The sequence below is a fragment of the Mauremys mutica genome, chromosome 5 (assembly GCF_020497125.1).
Source record: "Mauremys mutica isolate MM-2020 ecotype Southern chromosome 5, ASM2049712v1, whole genome shotgun sequence".
NCBI classification, from domain to species: Eukaryota; Metazoa; Chordata; order Testudines; family Geoemydidae; genus Mauremys; species Mauremys mutica.
This window is the reverse complement of record NC_059076.1, coordinates 36,626,375-36,636,606: the sequence shown is the minus strand read 5'-3', so window position 1 is coordinate 36,636,606 and position 10,232 is coordinate 36,626,375. Positions and strand designations below refer to the sequence as shown.

Genomic DNA, 10,232 nt, shown 5'->3' with positions numbered 1-10,232 from the left:
CCCGACATATTGCTCTGTCACAGACAATCAAATGGAATGTAACATTAGCTAGATATGAATTATTTTACGGAATATATACATATACAGTATAAAAATATGATGACACAAGGAGGTCTCTATTTTTATTGCCACCAATTGTATCCACAGGGTTACCTACAAATGATAAGACACTAGCAATTATGCATGTCTTCTCAGAAAATGAGATCTGGACACATGAAAATGTCAGGGAATGGCCTAGGAACAAGACTTTTCTTCCTCGTCTTCTTATCCTTGAAGATAGACCCCTCTTTCAATCCCAGTCTTGTTTCCTGAATAGGGTGAGATGCAAGCCGGGCTTCACGCGTTTCCCACACCTCCCTACTCTGGGGAGGGAGTAAGCAATGGCCTGGACCCAGGATCTGGATAACCACACAAGGTTTGGCTCCCCACTATGACCATGTAGTCCAAGTCACAATCTAGCCCTATATGAGAGAACAGCAGAGTTACAAAAGGCCAAGACTATCTCCTTCATCAGAGATCTGTGGGCAGCACAAGAGAAGAGCAACTAGATTAGAGAGTGAGCAGTTAGAACCACCTAGCTGGAGACCACAGAAGATAATGGTTCTGAGACGGAAGCCTCTGATAGTAGTGTCAACTTACTCGGATGAATCATCCACAGATGAAAAAATAGTAAGCTATCTAACCTGAGAATCCGTAAATGAAAGTCATAATGACTCTAGTGATGAATCATCTGGCACCTGCTTCAACGGCAAGCAAAGCAGAACAGAGAATATACCAATGGTTAGTTTTTTGCAGTCTTGCTGTAGCCGTGTTGGTCCCAGGATACGAGAGAGACAAAACAATGTAAGAGTGACTGGGTAGGTGAGGTACTATCTAGACCAAATTCTTTTGGTGGAAGGTACAGGTTTTTGAGCTACACAGTGTTCTTCTTCTGTCTCTCTCTCGATTAGTTTCACAGAAACTTCTGACACAAGACAATGCTGACTTGTTTACTGAGGGACACTCAGGAAAGATAAGACCAATCAATTAGAGCTGTGAAAATAATGCACATAAATGAGAGCACATTACATGTGCATGTGCATGCACCCATGTGCATGCTTTCATTCATAAGTGGCCTTAGTTCACTGTAGCTTAATACCCCAAGGACCTGGCAGTGAATCCGAGAAGGATTAAGCTACAGCAGACGAAGGCTACTTCACTTCTGAGTAAGTCCATCCACACCAGGGTTTAATGTTTTAAATTATGCACATTCATTTCATAGCTTTAGTTGATTTGTCTTAACTTGCCTGAGTGTCCCTGCATAGACAAGCCCTTTGACAGAATGGAGCAAAAGCTGTTGAAAGATGGAGCTGGGTGGTTCATAGGAATGGTAAGGGGATGCAGAGCATTTCACCTGCGGGCCACTGGTTCAGACTTGGATCAGATTGGTAGTGATTGGCTGCATTCAGCTGCATATGTTAAATGAACTGATGGTTTCAATCCAGTTCACATGTACCCAGCCATCACAGTTGGCCTTGCTGGCACCCTAGTTAGCAGCCTCAGAGAGGCCTAGTACTGGATGGGTATCAATCAAGATTGAGTTGATTCTTAGGGGGCCCCCAGAATAGTGCAAGCTTCTTTCCTGACACTGTCCACACTGTATCTGTCTTGTGGATAAACAGAACATTTTAGGCTCCAGAGCTGTCAAGTCAGAACTTCTCACTAGCAGAAATTTCGCTTTAAAAACACTCTTTTAAGAGCTGTATATAAAAAAAAACGCTTATGAATTCAGTAATGAGACACTAATTTTAGAAACTAATGCAAAAGTTATTGAGGTCACTAGATTTGTTACCACAGTAGCATATAAATACCAAAATATGTGTAATTTACATATTACAGCTTGTTTGTAACTTGTAGAAAAATTTAACATTTTCATGTTTTATACCATATGATGATCACCTGCAAGGTGAAGGAAGGAAGTTTGTCTTTCACATAAAAGTCCAACTAAACCAATGGCTTTATCCTGGTGTCCTAACACAGGCAAAAAGTCCACCACACATTAGTGGGAGCTTACCTTGAATAAACACCTCAAAAGTCAGCCCAAAGTGCATGTGATGGTTGGTAGGGTGTTATCTTTCCGTGAAGTATTAGGTAAAAGTCACTGCTGTAGGCAAGAAAAGGGAGTTTTAAATGTTAAAATTGCAACTTGCTGAAAAAATACACAGCTTTGCCCAGAGAGTAGATTTCTGCTGCAAAATTATGTATAAAAGTTCACCTTTGATTAATGTAATGTAAGCAAGGGTCCCTTGTGGGGGCCTGGAGCACCTCAGTGCCAGCCTTTAACTTGATGCAGTCCCTGATAGCCTGCCAGTTGTTCAATGGCTCAGGCTAGTGGTGTGACCATGTCAGGGCTAATGCTCTATGGGGCCCAACACTTAGTGGATCCCTGTGCACACTCTGTCAACTGCCTTCAGCATCATGTTCCTCTCAGTGCCCCCAGCAAACCTGCTTTTGTGCATCACTCCTCCCAGCTGTCCCTGAATTGCCATTAATTTTTCTTCTGCTGGTAACCCTATCACCATCCTGAGCAGGAGGAAAAAAGTAGCAGCAGAATTACACATACACTACCCCTTCCTCCCCAGCAGATTTACCGTACTGCCCTCTGTTGACCTGTCACTGCTCAGCCACTTCATCACATCACCAACTGTTTGTCAAACCGTCCCACAGAAACCACAGATCCCAAATTCTGAGGAACAGAGCTGTAGGAAAACAGGAACATTGTCACAATTTTTTTTGCAGGAAAATGTCCCTTCTTAATTAAAAAATGTGACTTTTTCCCCCCAACCAGCTGTAATAAAGAACAAGGTTTGCCTCTAGGTATACAAATACTCGCTGAAGCCTTCTGCATGGGACTCACAGCCAGAGATAGCTGCAGAGGTAAAATGATGAAGAAGACACTAGGGGAATCTTTTTCAGCAAAGGGATAAGGGTCAAAGGAAGAGAAATGCATTTAGGTGGGGAGCAGGGTTAGGCCAGGCCAGTTCTGTCCATAACAGAAGAGGGAAAGATAAGAAAGGTGGTGAATATGGGTTGGAGGACAGAGGTGGTGAGACCCAAGGTCTGGGGAGCCTAAATAGGGCATGCAAGGGATTAGGATGATTAAATGACCACAGTCCAGGTTGGCAGACCCCAAATTTGATGCCTTCACTTAAAAATATTCTTTCCCATGCTTCCCTCAAGTTCCTCATGACTATTGAAGGATTCCTTCCTTGCCAAAGCTCTGCCTGACCTAAGGAGTCCCATTCACAAAGGGAAACAAACCCAGACTGCAATTGAAACCATCTTACTATCCCCCGGCTCTGTGCATCTGCAGTGGCATAGATGGGATGGAACAGGGAAGAGGATCAGGCCCTTCTGACTTTTCAAGACTTGCCATTATTTTACTACTTCTTGCTTGTGAGAATTTTCTGTCCTGCTGACAACTTCAGAGAAAGGGGGGAAAGGTACAGGGCTCAGGGGAGTTTTCCTTGGAAGGGCAAAAGTGTCTGTCTGTGACTGCACTTTTTATAGCTGATCCATTCTTTCTTTGTATTCCTCATTTATGGCAACTAAGGGATTTTAACTGCTTCTTTCAGGATGTTGTTGCACCTTGTTACTTTCCTAAAGAAGATAGTCATGTAAATTTGCAGCCTTTCCTTTTCCTTTCCTTTCCAGTTTCCCCTCTCAGTTTTGGATAACAATTTTCCTACCAAGGCCCCTACTGTGTTCACTGTAAATATCTGTAATTTCTTCCTAGCTATCATTAACGACAAGGCTTATTGGCTAGGTTACATGTGAGATCTCTGAGTCTTTATGTCCTCTGTTTTTTTAAAGAGTGAGAATTACTAGCAAAACAGTGAGAGTTGGCAGGCAACCTTGCTTAAATCCAGCCTTGGAACTTCCCATTTTGTATTAGCTGAGTCATATTTTTTCTGTAGTCAACTGGAGTACCATCTGTTATTGATGTATGATAGGGCTATCTCTCTGGTGAACTGCAAAATCTGTCCTGTTTCCATGCACTTGTTTGCCTTAGTGAACGTCACCCTGGCTCCTAACCAATTACAAGATGTGCACTGGCCAAAGGAGATAAGACATTTTATTAATCACAGATACTACACTCTATTTTAACAGAAAGTGCTTGCTTGGGTAGAAGTCTTTTTTGGAAACAGAATGATATATGTTAGTCTTGGTATCTGTTCTGTCGACATTGCTTTTTAACCACAGATTTCTCTTGATTGGTAGACAAACGGTGAAAACAGGAAATCAAAGGACTTCAAGTTTAATTTAACTTAATGAAACAAGCAACATTTTCAATTCTTCCCACAGCCCTTAATCCTGATATTTGAACAGACTACATTTTCTACTACAATTTTGCAGCTGAATGAGTCCTTTGACAGTTTGCTCACATGTGAGGTAAAAACTAGTGCTTTCAAGGACTCATCACAAGTCCCCATACTTTATTTTTTTCCTACAGCGATGCACTGCTAATCATGTTTGAAACATGGTCCTAAGGCTCTTTTCAGTAGTTAAGCTATGTTTGATATGGTTGACAGCACAACAGTTAATCTTTGTTATTCATATGAAAATGATACATTCGTTGTATTAGTGCCCAAAGATTCCAGCTGAGATCTGGACTTCCTTGTGCTAGGTGCTGTACAAACCTGTAGTATTAGATGGGCCCTATCCCGAATCTAAATAGAACTGACAAACAGAAGGGTGGGACAGAAAACAGAAATGCAAAGAGGTGAAGTGCCTTGCAAAAGGTCACAGGAGGTCAATAGAAGAGTCAGGAATAGAAATCAGGTCTCCTGACTCCCATTCCAGTATCCTATACACTGGGCCACATATTATCTTAAAAATCTGTCACTGTTAACCATACTTGCAGAAAATGTAGATGGAAAACAGAATGAAAAGAGGAAATGAATTTTTTTTATTTGGATTCTATAACAACTATCACACATCACAATCCAAGTGAGTTCAGTTCTTGTGATTGATAGCCCTATCCAAACATCTAATGTCAGGGACGATGGCCACTGCAAGTGCAAAATCTTTGAGACCTTCTTTTAAAATATGATACACACTTTGAAAAAGTTTGAGAGCCCCAGCCACATTCCCTACTGTTAATGATCTGACTACAGTTTGGGGATATTTAGATCATAAGCACTCGTGGACAGGGATTGTCTTTAAACTTTTGTACAACGTCCTTAGCTCAGTTTTTGTGCGATAATAATAATATCATTTGAGATCCATACACACTCAGGAGCTAGCTTGTATAAATCTAAAGAGAATGTCAGAAGACTGTGTGTAACAAATACCTGAAGCATATAACAGGCTTAGGCAGACCTGGATCATGCAATATACTGGTAGTCATATCTAAAAGTTATCAAGGAACATAAACTATTGCATAATGAATACTGTTTGGGTAAGTTAATACACAATTAATAACATAAATCAAAATTATTTTTCAGAACATAGTTGCATATTAACTTGATACTGCTCCTACTGAAGCCAATAACAAAATTGCCATTCATTTGAACAGGAGCGGGCTCAAGCTCATTTTCTGTGAAATGAAAGTTTGGAGGAAGAATAGATTTAGTTTGAAAGATTTTGGGATGGTGTCCGAGAGCTCCACCACTCTCCTAGTTGAACAACTGGCCTTCACTGTTACTGTCAGCACCTCCCACCTGTTCTCTGTGCCACTTCTGTCCCCCAGTGCTCCTGAGGATTTCCCAGCTGTACTCTTAGCCCTCGCTGATACTCGCTCATCTCTCTTGGCTGCTTCTCAAGTATGAGATATGCAAGATGAAACATGAGCCACAACATTTGTCCAAATGCCAATTGTCTGGCATATCACTGTTCAAACATATATAAGGGAGAATTGTCTGCAACTATAACTAGGGAAACTTCTAATGTGTACTGGTTATACAGGGAGTGAAGGATTTAAAAGTGTTTAACACAATTGTGATCAGTTCTGATAGGCTGAACAAGACACACATTCATTTGTTTAACAGTTAGTTACTGGTCTAGCAGCAGAAAGAATAAGTACCAATAAGCAAGCCTGACATTTATTCTTTCAAATTTTGCTTTTTCTTGAAACACAGCTTTTGACCTGGCAGATTAAGACAGAACAATATTCAAAGGCTCTTCATACTCTCCTTCATCTACTGTATGTTGAAGTAAACATTTGGGACTAAATCCAGCCCTCAATTACACCTACACCCACGTTAGTGGGACTGCCCAGATTTAAGAAAGGGCATAATTTTTTGTCAATTTTTCCCAGACTCAAAGGCAAGTGGCCATAGCAAATGGTGACTCCTGGTTTTGGAACTGTCTAAACACAATTGTGGTAAACACTTTTAAATCCTTCATTCCCTGTATTAGTAGAGTAATACTAATCTAAAAGTATATTATGCCTGAAAGTGTTACTCTTACATATCCCATACTGAGAGAAACAAAATGGGGTTAGCGACATGCACAACAGCGTAACAAGGTGTTGAAAAACCCCTCAGGGAAAAGAAGGAAGAACCTAATTCCAAATCAGCTGGCTACACTGACTGTAGGCCAAATCTTGAACTTGTTCAAGTCAGTGGTGGTTTTTATCATGACTTCAGTGGAAACAGGACTTGGTACAGAGTTGCTGGGTCAGACTGCCCTCCGGCAGGGCTGCTGGTGAGAAAAATTCAGTAGGGTTCCCTCCAGAGAATTCTGTCCGTTTTGTAAAGGGACCACTCAATGCACAAAACTTACAGTACTGCAGGCTGGGAACATGCTTCTTTATTCAATTACATGACAAACAGAGTAGGGAGGGAAACAGCCACTAACTGAACAGGAAGTAAGGCAGGGTAGAGCTTGGCTCCAACTCGTTATACTCCAAGTAAGCCAGTTAACCCCTTAATAACCACTTTACTACTATGTCTTGCATCCGAAGAAGTGGGTATTCACCCACGAAAGCTCATGCTGCAAAACGTCTGTTAGTCTATAAGGTGCCACAGGATTCTTTGCTGCTTCCACTTTACTACAGTCAGCACAACAGGACAGGATCCTGCCTCACCCCAGCACTCCACAGAATGACCAGGTAGGTGTGTGGATCCAAGCAGATCTTCCACCAGTACGAAGCCATCTGTGTGACTGTCCTGTGCTACAAGACTCCAGTTCTCTCTCCACCTCCACAACAGGGTGATTCCAACAGACCCAAGCTCCTGATTACTGCTTCCTATAGGAACTCCTTCCCAATCCCCACTCCCACAGGTAGAGTTAATGGGAGTATAATTTGCATCTCCCTAGTCCTGCCCCAGCCCATCTACTCCTTACCCAACCCCAGTGTAGGCCTTCCTTGGATGCAGAGAAAGGGAGAGTGCTCCAAAGGCAACTGAAACACACAGGTAAAAAAGAAACCACTTGAACATATTTCTGGGGCATCATAATTCAGTGCACTATTAGAATGATCTTAAAAGGCATCTCACCAAATGCAAGAATCCAAAGCAATCACTGTTAAAATGAGCACTTTGGTTGATAAGATTTAACTGAAGAAATATTAAGTCTAGTTAGTAGAATTTGTTTTGTGTTACCAGCTCTAAAGGGTATATTAGACTTACCCTGCATCTTGGACATGTCTCAATCCGTCTAAGGAGTCAGCTCAAGAATAGAACATTCTTAGTTGTTATCGGCTTTGTTTGTTTTATGTCAAGTGGATCATCAAAGTGAAGTGAGGAATTAAAGACTGTTTGGATAGTTAGGAACTCTCCATACATGTTAAAACTACCTATTCCTTCAATTGCTTTTCTCACCTGATACTGGATTTGTCTACAAGCAAGGACTGAAATCTTCACTGCATGGAAACATGAACCTCTCTTTCTCTCGGACTCTAAAACCCTGATTGTGAGTTTTCATGGCCACACAGGAGCAGGAAGACAAGAAAGAAGCTTCCTTCTCTCCCTCCCCACACCTTGAATGGCTGCACTGGGGGCCACTTGCAATAACAGTGTGTTCTTCAGGGAGCAGAGGAGCTACTCACTCCTGCTTCTCCTTATTTGGGACAGTCTCACACCACTCCATACAGGCCTGGTGAGCATCCACAAGGAACAATCTGCTCCATTTTAATGGCTGGAGCAGATAGCACTTCACTGTGCAGAAAGAGAGTCATCATCTCTCCCAGGCTGTTCTACTAGGTTTTTCATTCATAATAGTTAATGTCCTGATCCTGTGAGGTGTTGTCTTCAGTTAAGGGTACTCAGCACCTCACAGAAATGGACCCTTATCTTTAATGCCCTGCATCAATCACTGATTTCAGTGACTCATCCTTCTGAGAGCAAAAGGTGGGTGCTTTTGGATTTTTCTGAATAAGAATTTAAATGGCTGTCAGCCTATCTGCCAATAACAGAAAACAGATTGTAAATGTAACAGGATGCAATCAAGTCAAACAATTCCAGGGAGAGCACCACAAGGCTTAATATTAGGACTACTGGTGTTCACAGTCTTTGCTAATGACTTAACAATTGTTTGTGTTGATTTGTGCTGGCATTGATATGCAGAGAGCAACACTTTCTATTTAAAACTGGGGGAAACTGTCAATGAATTTGCTATATCTGCAAAGACTGCTTTTTAAAAAAATACATATTTCACTACCTGATTTACCTTAAAAAAATGAAAAGAAAAATATGAGTCCCTAAATTGTGCACATAAAATAGGACCAATTTTCTGTGTGGGATGGTTCCCAGAAATCTTTATCTTGTCTATCACAGTGCATTGTTCTGGAAGGTGAAATAAACCTTGACGATTTGTTAAGATTTAGTGCAGACTAAATATTGCTAAAAATAGCAGAATGAGAGTGACAAAAGGTTTCTGTTCAGCTGCTCTATAGAAACTCGTTGCTATAGACCAGACTTAGCAAACAGTTGCTGAGCATTATAAAAAATACAAGTGTGCTTTTACTGAGCACTGTCTGAGGATGAAAGGTGCACATTACCGATGTCTGCACTGCAGATACAGCAGCTGTATCCTATTCTGGGAGCTCACCATTAGGTCTGTGGCTTGGGTCTGTACAGCATTGTTCAGACTAGGACAACTGATTATTTTAAGGGACTGGGGTAAGCAGTGGTTTCAGAGGGAGACCAAAAAAAAAAATAGTGCACAATCCTTTTGTGCACCAGACATGTTCAGGAAGGAATTGTATTTTTCCCAGGTGAAATCCCTCCCCAAGTTCCCCCATTGCAATGTGACTCCACACTGCCCCCCAATAATGAGTTGTGCCTGAATGGCATAGCTTAGTCCTCAGTACAGCTGGTTGGTTGGGAAATGTTTTTTGGGCCTAGGAACAAATTTCAATGACAATGAAAACATTTTCAATGTCCTTGAAATGTTGCCTTCAAAAGAAAACGAAGAGAAAGAATCATTGCAACTGAAAACCAATAATTTCAGTCCAAAAAAACTGGAAAATGTTTACTTCTGACAACTGAAAAATAGAAGATATGAGTGGAAATGTTTTGGCTTTTGGTTGCTGAAAACCAACATTTCCAATTTTTATTTTTAACAAAAACCACAACAAAATCTCTTTATCTTCCCCACGAGCCCTCTCCTTTCTCCCAATTCTGTCACTTCAGACCTGCAACACAAAGATTTGTTTCTGGGTCTACCTTTCTGCACCCCAGACTGGCAGAGACTGGGTGCACAAGCAGGAAGCTGAGCTCTGGCGGGGTGGCATGTGCCTCTAGTAACTCCATTAGATTGATCTGCCGGGCTTCAAAAGGAACTTCGTCTTCAGATGGAAGAAAGTTGATTGAAGCAGAAGTTTGTGAAGGATGATGGGTATAAAACAAGAGGAGAAAGGATCTTTTTAGGGAAATCTCCCTATCAGAAACACCACATACTTAAAGCAAACACACACATTGAAGTTTATAAATTCAAGCATGTTCTTGTATAGACTGAGGAAAAGTACCAATCCTGCATACAGCTTAGCCAACAAAGCCAACTGCTCTATTTTGTAGAGGTATTCATTAAGAACAATGAGCCACATTCTCAGCTGCCATAAATCAGGGTACAATTGACAGCAGCTGAGGATCTGTTATGGATTTATCTCCTGTTGCTCTGATTGGCTAAGCACCCACAATGCCAGCTGAAGTCAAACAAACTGCAAGTCCTTAGTACCTACAGCCATTGTGCCTGGCTGGCTGGTTCAGCACTCCTCTTTCCTCCATTCTCCTGTCCCACCCCCGTCC

At 41.5% G+C, this 10,232-nt stretch overlaps 1 long non-coding RNA gene across 1 annotated transcript; it reads right to left on the bottom strand.

Moving 5' to 3' along the window:
- Nucleotides 1-290: 290 nt before the first annotated feature.
- On the bottom strand, nucleotides 291-9,773 carry LOC123371903. Its single transcript, XR_006580003.1, has 3 exons — nucleotides 9,651-9,773; nucleotides 2,054-2,143; nucleotides 291-461 (listed from the first exon to the last, which is right to left on the bottom strand). It is a non-coding gene; the product is annotated as an uncharacterized LOC123371903 (long non-coding RNA).
- Nucleotides 9,774-10,232: the final 459 nt, after the last annotated feature.